This window comes from Oryzias latipes, chromosome 3 (genome assembly GCF_053564925.1).
Source record: "Oryzias latipes strain Hd-rR chromosome 3, Olatipes_Hd-rR_3.1".
Classification (NCBI taxonomy): Eukaryota; Metazoa; Chordata; class Actinopteri; order Beloniformes; family Adrianichthyidae; genus Oryzias; species Oryzias latipes.
The window spans coordinates 18,903,944-18,918,272 of NC_136239.1; positions in this window are offsets into that span (position 1 = coordinate 18,903,944).

A 14,329-nucleotide genomic window follows, 5' to 3' on the forward strand; every position below is an offset into this window, starting at 1 on the left:
CCGGAGTGTTAAAAACATTTTCGTAAAGATGTTGGACCTGTTTTCTAACAGGTAGCACTTAAAAAAGTAGAACCCTTTCTCCATGCTGTTGATCTTTTTACATTGGTTTTGGAAGGTCAGTCTGAAGGAGTCCACTCCCTGTGAAGAATAAGACTGCTCTCTTAACTTCTCAGTGTGGATCAACACCCACACTAAGATAAAAGCAGTAGGAAACACTAGTGGGATTTTCAATAATCCATCAGCAGGGAATACACAGACAAGGTACCTTTAACATTTTGGAGTAGGAGGATGTCACAGAAATGGCATTTTCACCCCTAGCAACAGAGTAATTCACATTCACACTAGCACACACTTTTCTCAGTGTAGGAAGGACATTTTTAACCATTTTACACACCCATGACACATCATGGACAATCGGTGTTTATTGTCCCGCCAATGAACCCTTGAACACTGAGACATTTTTAAACATTATGGCCCCAATGGCCATGGAACATAAAATGTTCTGGTGGCACTTCTGGTTAGACACAAGGGGTGGGAAAGTCTGATAAGAGATTTATAATTTTGTAGGTATGGACATGAATCTTAATTTTCCTACTTAAAAAGGATATCCCTTAAAGTATCTACTCAGACTGGTCAACTCAGAAGCAATATGAAGAAATATTGTTTTCTTTGTTCACTTTAGTCAGACAACTCATGCAGTAGAGAAAGCGTTATTTTTCATATTTTCTTTTAGTTTGGCACAAGGCTCCGTTCAGATACAATAAAACAAGATCTCCGTAGAAAACTTTGGGTATAAAACTACCACTAACAGAGCTCACAGACGGGAGCCTGGGAGGAGGTTGGGGCGACAAACGCAGCACTCGCAGAAATGGATGAAGAGGGCGTAGAGCACACACCTGGTTCTTTAAGTAGGTCACGGAACAGGTGAGTTAATTGGGCTGAACCGCCCGCGGGGAAGTGTAAACAGGTAAATGCAATGCTGAGCTGCCTGCCTGAAATTCTCCCAAGTTCGTTTATTTTTATACATGGAGGACCCAAACTGATTATTTTTTCTGATAATATGCATATTATTTAATTGGAAAAAGAAAATGCCGGTTGAAAGACACATTTTTTATCTGAGGAACATGTTGGTTTTCCTAAAATATACATAAGAAGAAAAAAAGATGCTTTTAAAATAGGGAGCAAACAATTGAAAACATCAGGGATAACAAAAAAGTCAGAAAAGGGGCAGCAAAAACACCTTTTTTGTTCTTTAAAAGATACAGAAAGTATGTAAAATTTTAAAATAAATTACTAATAGATAAATATTCAGCTACAGGTGAAAGTAACACAATTGCCATTTCCTTTTTGTAAACAAACTATTGTCAACATAAGTTTGTTCACTTTATCATAGACCTGGAAGCCATCAAAGGTATAAAACACTGGAGGCTTTTTATATATTCACATTGTGCTGCAGGCATTATTAACATGAATACAGTTTAATACAGATGGTAATATTTTAAATACAGACATCCTACAACTTTTATCCCTGGGATACTGAAATTATTAATAATATTTAATGATATCATACTGTTGCTGTGAGGATTCTGAGGTTTAGTTCAGTTCTTCAGTGATGTTTTTGGTCATATTTTGTCCACCATCAGTCACTCCTGGTTCATGTTCATCATACACAGCTGGATTCATGTCTGTTCATTGTCTTCAGTGTGTAGAAGTGTCAGGTTTTCAGTTCTACCTTGTCAGGTCATCTGCTTTTTGTTTCTCCACAGTTTTTGTCCAGTTTAGGTTTATTTATTAAATGTTTACATTTTTACCACCAAACCCAGTTTCCTGCATTTTGGCTCCTACACCTCCAGTTCCTGACAAGCTGCACCCAATGTGACTCTAGCTCTATGTTGGGATTCACAATTAAATTGTCTTCTGCATCAGATCCTCTAAACACAGAGTTTTTTTGTGATTGGAAAGATTTTAATTCAGAAGATTGTAAAACTGAATGATACAGAGTTTAAAAAGCAATTTTAATTAGAAAATATTACGCCAAACAGATACATTCATTGTCAAACCTGCAGTGAGGAAGCTATGAACTTGCCATAAATACTGTTCATTTATTTAGACATTTCCCTAGTGTATTATTTTGACCTTTAGTACCCAACTTCCTGCCCCTGTAGGATCTGCTCTGTGTTCAGACGTCTGGCAGAAGTAAATAGTGTCTCCTTGGCTAACATAGAGTGTTTCTCTAATATATGAACCATATTTAAGCTTGTTAAATCAGAGGACAGTGGACGGTGGCTAGTTAGTCAGATTTCTCAGATTCAAGTTGCTTCACTGTCACGTTGTCTCTTCAGTTCTCTGTGGGGCAACAGCTTCTCTGGCTGTCTCCCTTACTCTCTGGTGGCTCTGAGTCAGAGCAGAGCCGCAAAGTGGCAGCTCAGAACCCTCGTCATACAAGAAAATGGGTTAGCCACAGTTTTGTATCTCTAACAGAAATGTATTAACATTAATACAAAAAAAAAAAAAACAGAGGGCACTTTTTATTAAGAGGCAAAAAGAGCAGGTGCTCAAGCACCCCTAGGGCCCCATGAGTGAATGTGCCTGAACTCAGATGTCCGATGGTCCATGTCAGCTAAGTTTTAAGGCTTTTAACACTTTTATTGCATTAATGCCTTTTACCTAAAAACACCAAGCTATAGAATATTTGTCATGAGAAAGACTTCATATATCATGTCATGTAAAGAGTACAAGGATGTTTACTATCTTACATGAAGTTCACTTTGTGCTGCTATTGATTGGTCTACTACCTGTAACACTTAGCAAAAGAGCAGAAGCTCTGGGTAAACTCAGGATACAACGATCTATATTTGTGTTTCTGACATTGCAGAAACCACTTACTGCTCACAGGATCTGGAAAAGACTGTTGAAGGTCTTATTAAAAAAGCCTGCGAAAAAAAAAAAAAAAAATCCTATTCCAATTTCAGGGAACTCCAAGGTGAAATTTGAGACTTAAGGCTGGGTTATGGGTCTTACTGACTTTTTCTACATAGCTTGACCGAAGCTTATTCATGCCAGAATTTCTTATACTTTTTTATGTGCACACATTTGTGTCTTTCGGCTTTATACCCTCTTAACAAATAATAACAACATAATAGTTCTATGTTTAAATTAGCATCACATTTGCATCAAACACCTCCCTCTGAGCAGCAATATTATGTCCCAGTGTTTAGTGTTAAACATGGATTACTCTTTTACCCTTCCATCTGGTCTTTCTCTAAAGCCTTGTAATGAGACTGTGCTTATCTTTAAAAGGAATGGCTAAGTAAAATAACTGGTGCCAGAGTGGTGGGTGCTTGTCCCCCACACTCATTTTGTTACACTCATATTCTATTACATTCATACTCTATTCCAGATCAGCATTTTAATTCCAATCATTGTACACACAGAATGCATATACCTGCACAACTTGGTATCTATTCTCTTGATGGCAATCAGCAGCAGGAGAGGAATGCTTAGCCATCTAAAAATAAAACCTATTTTGTGTTTGCACAGATTGTTCTTTCAGTGTACAGCATTCTGGGTAAATTAAACCTGCTTCAGTTAAAAGGAAGGCCTGCTGTTCAAGGTAAAAAGCATAGTTGCTATGAACAAATGCAATTAATTTTGTTCTTTTCATCCGAATGTGGAGGCTTCCCTGTGAAGCTGTGTCACTTGAATTATTCCTCTTTGTAAAAGCATATAACATGTTTACAGAGTGATGACAAAAAAGGAAACTAAATTAAGAGAGATTAGAATCAAGTACCTGATTTGGAAAGAATCTGGTGATAATGAATATCCAAAAAAGCCTCATAATTTTTCTGCTCAATTGGCCTTGCAGCAATTTAGGTTGCAGCATTTACTGGATCCACCAGATGGAGACCTAATGAGCCTGTTTCAGGAGCAATACACAGATGGAAACAATATACTTTATGTGTTCACACTGTGCCCCCCCCCCCATATCAACAGGTCAAAGGATGATTTTTATTTATTTATGGAAAAAGGACCCCCAAAAGACACCTTTATGAAGATAAAAAAGTGTTTACTGGTTTGGACAAATCATCTGCCAAAAATTATCAAACGGTCTTAAGTCTGAAACAAGACAGATAAAAGTAGGTATGAGAAAATCAGCAAATAGATCAGACAATAGCGTGTTTCTCATACAGTACAAGTTTTTATTGGTATCTACTTTCAAAAAAATATTTTAAAAATCATTCATACTGTGGCATTCTAAAACCTACATTTTAATACAGGTATATAAAATTTTGCATTTTTTGTTTTTGTTTTAATAAGGCGATAATTGGTTTATTTGACAACTTAGGTGGGAAACTTTATTGTCAAGCACCAAAACGCCAGAGAGATGGACAAAAAAGGTTAAAACCATCTGGTGCCCCATTTAGAAAAAAAGAGAAGAGGAGAAGTGAGAAAAGCGTTTGTCCTACCTGCCACAATCAACTACCCAAACTTTTTTTTTTTTTTTCTGTGGTCTATGAAGAAGGCCTAAATGTGGCAACTGACATCATTGTTTATTTTCATTGATTATTTTTACACTTTATTTTCTTCTGAAACCTTTGCTCTACCTTTACTTGTAACATTAGTGGTAACCCTTAGCACCTCATGACTCATGTGTCTGCTGTAACACTAAGGTTTTATTGTATAATTAATTCATAAATGTTGGATGAGCTGTGGTGGTTATACAGCATGCTGCTGCTGCTGCCATGAGATGCTAATGGGGCAAAAAACTTCAGATGAGTCATTACTTTAATAATCATTTGTGACGGCCTAAACGTTTTCAACATTTTCTTTTCTGCTTATTGAAGTACCACATTTATTTAGATTTTCCAATTTAAATGTTTTTTTTTTTAATTGGTAATACTGCAATACTTGTCAGTAAATTGTTTATTGTTTGAACTTTGAAAAAGTGATGTATTTACTGCAAGTAACTTTATTTTTAGCCAGAAATGCCATCAGTTTCTCTACTGCCAATCACTCAGATATTATTCAGCCTCTTCTTAACTTGAAGACAAGAAAATATAAAAAATCAAAATAAAAAATAGAAAACACAGCCATACCATTCAAATTGACAGTTTTCTGTAAATAAAATACATGCTGTGAAACCAATTATCGAATCTGCTATTGTTTGACAAGTACTTTTTAGATCTATGAACTTGTTCAAAATTATTTGCATTGCATTTCTTTTAAGTGCTAACCATTGTTATTGTTCTTTTAATTACTAAATAAAAAAAAAACACATTTCAATATTTAAGTTAATATTATTTGGATGTAATTTTATGAATTTCTTGTAATCTTACTTAATGACAATATTCAAATAAAATGACATATTCATCGAAGTATTGAGACGAAAAGAAACAATGCACATATATAAAAAAATGTAATCTTAAAAACAGCTGAAATGTTGATGGTCTAAAGGTGATGAAAAGGATTTAGTGGATTCGAGAGAAGATTTTTTTTTTTTTTTTTAAACTTGTCCTGTCCAACAGCTAGGCAGGCAGATGTGAGCTGAGGGCCTCTTGTGTTGGACATATTTTACTTTAACAAGAGGGGTTATTAATCTTCAGACAAACCAAAGGTATGACTGAATAAACCCCTTTTGTAATTGAGGCCAAACTTTATTAATTTCAACCATGTTTGAAAATCTTTGGTGTTGGACCGGACGGAAAAGGAAAGGAGGGAAGAAGAGAGAGGGATGTTAGAGAGGGGGGGGGGGGTGATAGTGAGAGGGGGGGGGGGGGGGGGTAAGACCATGAAGCAGCATAGAGCAGACAGGTTTACTGGTTGTTTATCGTTACGGTACGGTTCAAATGTAGTACAAAAAGGGCGGGGCCTGTCCACACACACTCAAATGTTATCAACACACCTGCTACCTGCAAAAATGTCCACATGTCAACATGTACACCAAACAGATATTGTTCACACATGCATACTTATGCCTTTAAACCAACTAGTGTGAAATCTTTCATTCATTCAATCATGCAAACTATTAGTGCAAAGGTGAGCTAACACCTGTGCTCAGGTGAGTGTTTATGTTCTTCTAAAATGGATGGTGGAATGTGAAAAGAAGGAGGAGGAGCGCCCAGCCACCCCCACACCCAGACCCCCGCCGCAGCAGCAGCGGCAGCCGGAATCCCCCCAACGCCACACGGGAACAGGCAGGGAACAACCGCCCCCCAGGGCGACCAAGCCCGCCACCCAGGCCAGGGCCAGCAGGACTGCCGCGAGGCCCCCAGAGCCAGAGAGCAGGGAGGCGCGGAGGGAAAGAGAGCGCCGCCCCAGCCCAACCAGGAAAGCAGCCCCCCCGCCGCGCCGAGAGCCCAACGCAGGGACCCACCGGAGAGGGACGCCCACAGCCCCAGACCAGCACCCCACCACCACCCAGGAGTTCCGGGCATCCCCCCGCCCCGACCCCAGGTACGAGCCAGGGGTCCCTGCTCACATCAATGTTTGTGATGGTAGGAGCTAATTCCGGTAGGCGAAGCAGCCAGCCTAATCGTATAATATTTTTCTGATAAATTTGATCTCTAAACATACTCTGTGTCTTCAATGCAATGTAATGAGACACACACAGACAGAAATGTGAAGGTATCTGCTGTAAATCTATGACGTGAATAACAGGATAAATGTTCGGCTAGTTAGCATGTAGCCTACTAGCCTTCGAATATAAAGCGACTGCTAAAGAGTATGGTAATAAAAGACAAGTCCTGAATATTATTATTCCTATTCGACCCTAAACTACAATATCAGCTTGTTGTCTGTCTACTGCCTGGCAAGTCATCGGTCCGAATGCCGGCATGACAAGCAAAAGAGCTCAGCGGCGGAGCTAGTCGCTATGTCTGGTGAATCTTATGGCAAAGCAGCAAGCCTAGGTATCCTAAATCTTATGATATTTTTCTTAAATTCATTAAGACAATAATAAATTGATCATTCTTGTTTTTCTTTTTCCTTTCTTGAACGAATGGGGTCATAGAGACATGGAAGTTACAGCTGAAAGTGGCTTTGGCGGCCGCACCGAGAGCATATCGTGTTTATGAATATCTTAAGATGTGAACAATTATTAAGTTCGCACGACTTAATTATTTTGTTCGCACAAGTTAATTATTTCGAAGGAATGGAATATTATCTTGTGGGAACGGAATATTATTTTGTGCGAACAAGAATTTGTGGGAACAAATATAAATTTTTGGGAACGAGATATATTTTAGTTTTTTAATGTCAGGACACGGGCCCCGTAGTTATGTTGTTTTAATTCATCCTTTTTTTTTTTAGCAAGTTGTGTCATATACATGAAACCAATTTTCTGAAAATAATTAAAAAAAAGAGCTAAATTAATCTTCTTAAAACCATATCTGATGGTGGTAAATTATTACTTGCAGGAACCTAAAAATTCCACCATCTTTCATAACATCATGGAAAACATCATTTGGAACTTTCATACAGATACAAATAATCTTTAAAAAAGAATATTGTTACGCAATAATTTAAATACTTCAACTTGGGTGTTGGAAGGAAAAAAACAAACATCAAATCAAATTAAATTAAAAGAGCTCCAAACACACAGAGATGCATTAAAAGACTCTCCCAAAGCATAAATAAATGCACATGTTGCATTAAAATTAACTTGTCCTATCCTCAGCATATCTTGTACAAAAAAGATGGATAAACAGAGTTGCAACAAAATCTAGAACCCGACTAATAAATATCAAACTTAAAAGAACAAATAAAAGCCACATACAATGTTATTAACGTGTTCCAAGAAACTGTGAAGAACTTTCAAACTGTTTTTTTTCTTTTTTTTTTTTAATAACTACCTTCAGAAAATAAGTGCATGACTTTCCAGGCAAGAAAGAAAGTATGTTTTTCCTTTTTTTTGCCTGCATTTACGAAAAGGTTGTCAAAAAATGCACATCTTGCCGCTTCTCAGTTTTTTCTCATATGTGGCCATTTGAAGCCTCTGTGGCAAAAACTCTCACCTTGAGTACCGAATGACACCTCTCTGGGTTAGCCCAACTCTGTCTGATGAATTTTCCTGGGAAAAAAGGTAGGGTTATCTTGGAGGTCACTCTAATGTGAGCGACATTGATCAAGCTTTGCTTTAGAGGAAGCAGCTGAAATTGGAAAACGAAAAAGGTGGTGATTCCTGAAGAATTGCTGAGAAGCAAGGGCAGAGGCATGGGTGAGAGGCAAACAAAACAAACAAACAACTTAAATGTAAAGTCAGATGATAGCTAATGGGTTAGAGATGTGGCAAAGATGTAATACGCGGCTCCATGCTTTCCACTGAAATCAGCTCATTTGTCACAGTTGTTTGCGGATTTTTTCCCTGTAGGCTTTGTCTTCACCTTAACAGGAACTATACCAACTATCTAATTACAAGGGCAAGGGTATATGCAGACATGATAAACATATACAAATATTTTTATATTTAAATCAAGTTCTGTGTGATATTATATTATTTTCATAACTTCCTTAGGATTTTGTCATACATATAGTGTTTCACATTTTTCTAAACTATCAATTTCATCCACTCTTCTATCCACCTTCTACCATTTATCCTGAGCTGGGTCAGCAGTACTGGCAGAGATGCCCAGACCTCCGTGTGTACAGTTACTTTCTCCATTTCTACTGGGGGCACCCCAAGGCACTCCTAAGTGAGCTGGGAGATTTAGTCCTTCCAGTAAATCCTGGGTCTTTCCCTGGGGCCTTCTTCTGATAGGACATCCTTGGAATACCTCCACTGGAGGAGAGAGTTGCCTGTGTGACCTCAACTGGCCTCTACTCTGAACTTCTCAAAGTTAACCAAGCTTCTCACCCTATCTCTGAGGAAACACTCAGACATCCTGCAGAGGAAACTCATTTCAGCTGCCTGAATCTGGGATCTTATCTTTTTAATCATGACCTAAAACTCATAAATGAGGGTAGGAGCATGTATTAAATAGAAAACCAAGAACTTGGCCTTTTGGCTTAGCTTCTGCAACAGACTGATATAGTGACAACAGTCACTGCAATCATTGACCTGTCAAGCTCACAATCCATCCTTCCCTCAGTCATAAACAAGAGGGATGTCCACTTAGGAGAGATGCTCTCCACGTACCCTAAGATAAGTGAAAAGAAAAACACTTTTTCTGGAGAACCATGGACTCCAAGTTGAAGGTGCCAATTCTCATTCCTTGACTAGTAACCCCACCCCCAATAAACAATGAAGGTCCTGATTTGATGAAGACAACGGAACATAATCTGCAAACCCAACCAGACTTCTTCCAACCACTGGTCCAGAAAATGAATGAGGGGAACTGTTGAAAAGGGGCATCCCTGCCAGAATCCAACATGCACTGGGCATGGCTTCTACTTTTTGTCTGTTTTTGTTCTTGGGAGAAGTACTGGTCAACTTTTGGACCCTCAGTCACTGCTTTAAGTAAGGCCTCAGAAGGCCCTCAAAGTATCCTTTCTACTTCTTAACCATCTCCTCTGTCTAGGTCAAGAGCTCACCACCCGCTCTGTAGACACTATTGGCAGAGAACAGTTGCACTGTATGCTGCTTGGAACGTTGAAAGCTTTCAGTTGCCTCAGGAATCCAACAAGCTAGCCTGTGTTGGGGTGTAGAGGTAGAGTGGTCAAACTCAGATTGGAAGATAAAAGATCTGGTTCCTGCCCTGCCCACTCACATGTCAAAGAGTACTTGGGCAAGTCACTGAACCCGACATTGCTCCTGGTGGTTATAGGTTGGTGCCAATGTTCGACAGCGGAGCCACCATCAGTGTGTGAATGTGTGTGTGTGTGTGTTTGGGTGACTGGGGCTGTGACTGTGAAGCTTGTTGTGCCTTTTAAGGATATTTTAAAGTGTTATATACTGTAAGTATACAGTGATCCCTTGATTATCGCGGGGGTTACGTTCCAAATAGAACCGTGATAAGCAAAACCCGTGAAGTAGAAACCTTTATTTTTTTACAATTATTATACAATGAAATTCACTATTATACATTGAAAAGAAAGAACAAACCATTTAACAGGCTAAATCAATTGTTTTTTTAACAAATAAAAGTACTTTAGAAACGTTTTTCAACAAATAACTTCTGTAGTGTGCTGTCAAATAATAATTTCAATCATCGATAAGAACAGAAGGCTTTAAATTGCGGAGATTAGCCCCGCCCACCGCGACCCGAGTGGATTAAACGGAGGAAAATTTAAAATGATTATGAAAAAAATAAAAAAGTACAGTGGGACAGATAGTGACACCGGTCTTCTTTTTCACTGCTCTTCATACTGAGCCGCTGCATCCTGTGCAGCGTTTTTTCCTTTTGAAGCCCGCGGTGCAGCTGCAGGTGTGTTTGTTCGGGAGAGGAACATAGTGATAGGCAGTTGTTGTCGCTCTTTTTTCTTCTTTGCTAAAGATCCTTATACACCGACATGCCACCATCGATTATGTTGGAGAACTGTTATGAACGGCTCATCAAAGGGTCCCATTCTTGAGCTACTCGCTGAGTGACTTTTTAGCCAATCAGAATGCAGAACACAATGCACAATCCAAATCCGTGAAGTAGCAAAACCGTGAAAAGTAAACCGTGATATAGCAAGGGATCACTGTACACTATTTTACCATTTCTTCTGCTTGGTCACATGCCTTTCTTCTGGCGACAAACAGGTTTGTGTATTGTCACCCTGTCATGTACCAGAGACCTTGACATTTGAACAACTGCACTGACAATAAACAATGTCCATTTGGACTCAATGTTTTTTAGCGTCCATGCATACTTGATTTAAGCTCTTGCATGTTGGAGTTGAAGACATCTCTGGCAGTAGGTACAGCCACATGTTCCCAACAGACTTTAACTGGACAGTTTAGTGCTAACAAGGCCGTCTTTCAGTTTGTTTCAATTTGATTATTACTACATATTAGTTTACCTCACATCACTTTTACAGAAAACTAAGTAAGAATAAATACAAGTGAAAAATTGGACCATTATTTAACCCTTTTACACCTGATCATTAGCTCTAGTGTTCACATTCTTTTGACTACCGTAACTCCTCAACTGTTTACACCTTTAACCTTATTCCAGCGGGTTATGAAGTGGGGAAAAACAGTTTAGCATTGGTATGCAACACTTTACAATACTGAAATGTTTATGCAATCAACGTAAATCAGCTGATTCTGTCGTGGAAAAAAGCAACTTTGCACCACAACACAAGGCTTAATATTCATAAAGTGTTGCATATCGGTGTAAAGCCGACATGAAAAGCCACTTTTCTCTGCGTCTGTCATGGTTTGGGTTTCTTTCTATTGGTTTTTGCTTTCTGTCTTGTTTCAGTCATGTTTGAGTTCTGTCTCCTGGTTTATTTTGAAAGGTTTCCTGTTTTGTCACGTTCTTGAGTTTTACTTCCTTGGTCCCAATCTGCCCTGATCTTGTTCACCTGTGTCTTGTCAGTCCTGTCTGTATATAAGTCTTGTCTCTGCCTTCCTCTTGTGCTGGTCCATTAATGTCTCTCATTTAATGTCTCTAACGTCTCTTCCCTGACTGTCATGTCCATGTCTTCATCCTATGCCCACAGTGAGTTTTAGTTTTGTTTCCCTGCTGGCAGCGCTTTTTGTTAGTTGATTAAATCCATTGCTCTGGAACCGTCTCTGCATTCTGGGTCCTTCATGCTCATCAGCCCTCCCCACCTGACAGCGTCAGAATTCATGTTTCAAGAGTAATGGTAAAAAGTAATGGTATGTTATTTAAGTGTTGCCGGCAAGCTCTCTAGTGTCAAAGGGTTTGTTTAAATTATTATTTTTTTAATTAGTTTGTTAATTTTTACAAAAGCAAATGTTGAGCCTTGCAGTTTCACCACAAATTAATTTGAAGAAATAAGGTCACAGGAAATAAACAACCTTTAGCCTTAGGCTTTGGAAGGAATCAAATAGTAAAATGTTGGGAGCTGCATATAATAAACACAGTCTGAGTTGTTGTTGTTCACCTACCGGGATATCAACTACTGGGGTCGACGCAATAAGTCACTTTTTACTGATTTACACAGGCGGTTTGGCAAAGCTTTTCACCCCGTATGCTATTTACAACCCTGTACTTTATCCGGGATAGGGGGACCCAGACTTGGGCTTCTTGTGGCAACATAGTTAGGCGTTAGCATGAAGGGTCTTGCCCAAGGACCCACACTGCATGAAGCTCATAGCGCCCCCTGGGAATTAAACCCTGATATATAAACCAACCATAACCTGAATGCAGAACTTAAAAAGAGCAGTTTAAAACAAATTAATTTATTTGACAGTATTGAGATAAGGGAATAAAAGATTCAGCTGTGATTACAAATTAAAAAGACAAAAAAAAAAACAATAAGAAAGGGCCAGAAAATTATCATGTATGTGCAAAAACTCAACAAAATGGAACGTCTACACAAAGACTGATTAATTTTGAAATCATCATTGGACAGGAAACCACACAAGGCACAAGTGGGAGAAAAAATCTTTTTGTCATGGGCAAAGGAAATCTGGCTATTTGTTTTAAAAGTTATGTTGAAGATGAGTACAAGTTTTACATTCCTTGAAATTCCATTTTACTTGGATGATGTTCTTTAAGCATGAAGTGAAACACAAGCTCTATCTGCTACATTTATAGAATACGAAACATGATTTGATAAATCAAACAATCAGCATATCAAAATTTCTTGTTTTTAAATAAATAGCTGATCTGAAGTGAAAATAATTGCACTGTTTAGTATTTGAAACAAATCACTGAGCTCTTCTTGGTTTTTAGCAAAACTGAGATTGTCAGCAACAAATGGAAAATGATGCTGACTTCCAGTATCTATAATTACAACAAGCATTCATGTGAGGGCGATAACAAAACAAACAGAAGGAGGTTTGCATAAACATTGCACATTATACAGCTTATCCAAGAAATGCAAGAAATTTTCTACATAGTTGGAAAAACTTTGGAGAACAAGAGGATCATAATTTATATCTGGAAAGAATTCTGACTAACTTCAATGGTTTACACCCTCCGTGTTGCACTGAATCTTTTATGAGTTCAGATTAACTTTGAGGTTTTTTTTGTTTTCTGTCTGGGCAGCTTACAAAGAAAACTCATTGGGCAAACTGCAACAGTTTCTGATGGGCCACACATTTTGAGTTTATACTAAATTGAATACTCTTAAACCAACAAAATCTTATTTTAATGACCAAATCTTTTAAAGATTAGAGAACAAAACATACGAGAGAATCATAAACAACCATCTCCAACTCTGTTGTTTGGGCTTTATTTTAAATTACTTCCACTTTTTCTGTGTTGTTTAATTAACTTCTTTTTTTTTTTCCAACAAGTACCTGCAACTTCTTAGTGAAAAACCATCATAGATTATAGATCTATTCTTTTTGTGAAATGGATACATTTGGAATTTTTTATTTAAATATAATTTTTTCTGTGATATTTATATTTGTCTTCATATTAGTGTACAAACCAAACACAAGTTTGTAATAGTTTTCTAATGGAAAAAAAAAAATACAACAGTCTTATATTCACCCAGGATTTGAGTTTTTTTTTCTTTTTTCTCTAGATCAATTCTGTGAAAACAGGTTTTGTGAAACTCTCCTAATCAGAGTGAGAATAAAACCATGTTTAACCGGGGCTTAAAAGAGTAGCCCTGTTGGCTAAACATCTTTCTCATGTTTTTCCAGAGACAGGTCCTTTGGGGCTAAATGTGGGAAGTAGGTCATCCTTTTTTGGTAAAACCATTTTCTGTTGGTACAACATAAATATTTGATTTACACAGTATTTATATGGATCAGGGACATTTTCAACTGAAGGGTTTGGTTTGTACAGAGATTTTGTACTGCCACTTCACGCACAAGTTACACAATAAAGCTTCTTTAGACTGAGAAAAATAGCTGTCTTAAGTTCACTTTTTGGTTACTGTCACATGTATACACTGAATATACAGTTTATATAATATTGCAAAGATCACTTTTTTTTTTTTTTTTTTTTTTTAACTTGTCCTGTCCAACAGCTGGGCAGTCAGATGAGAGCTGAGGGCTTCTTGGGTTGGACATATTTTATTTTATTTTAACAAGAGGGGTTATTAATCTTCAGACAAACCAAAGGTATGTCTGAATAATTGAGGCCAAACTTTATTAATTTCAAACATGTCTGAAAATCTTTGGTGTTGGACCGGACGGAAAAGGAAAGAGGGGAAGAAGAGAGAGGGACGTTAGAGAGAGGGGGGGTAGGGGGTGATAATAGAAGGGGAAGGGGGATAAGACCATGAAGCAGCATAAAGCAACAAGTTTACTGGTTGTTAA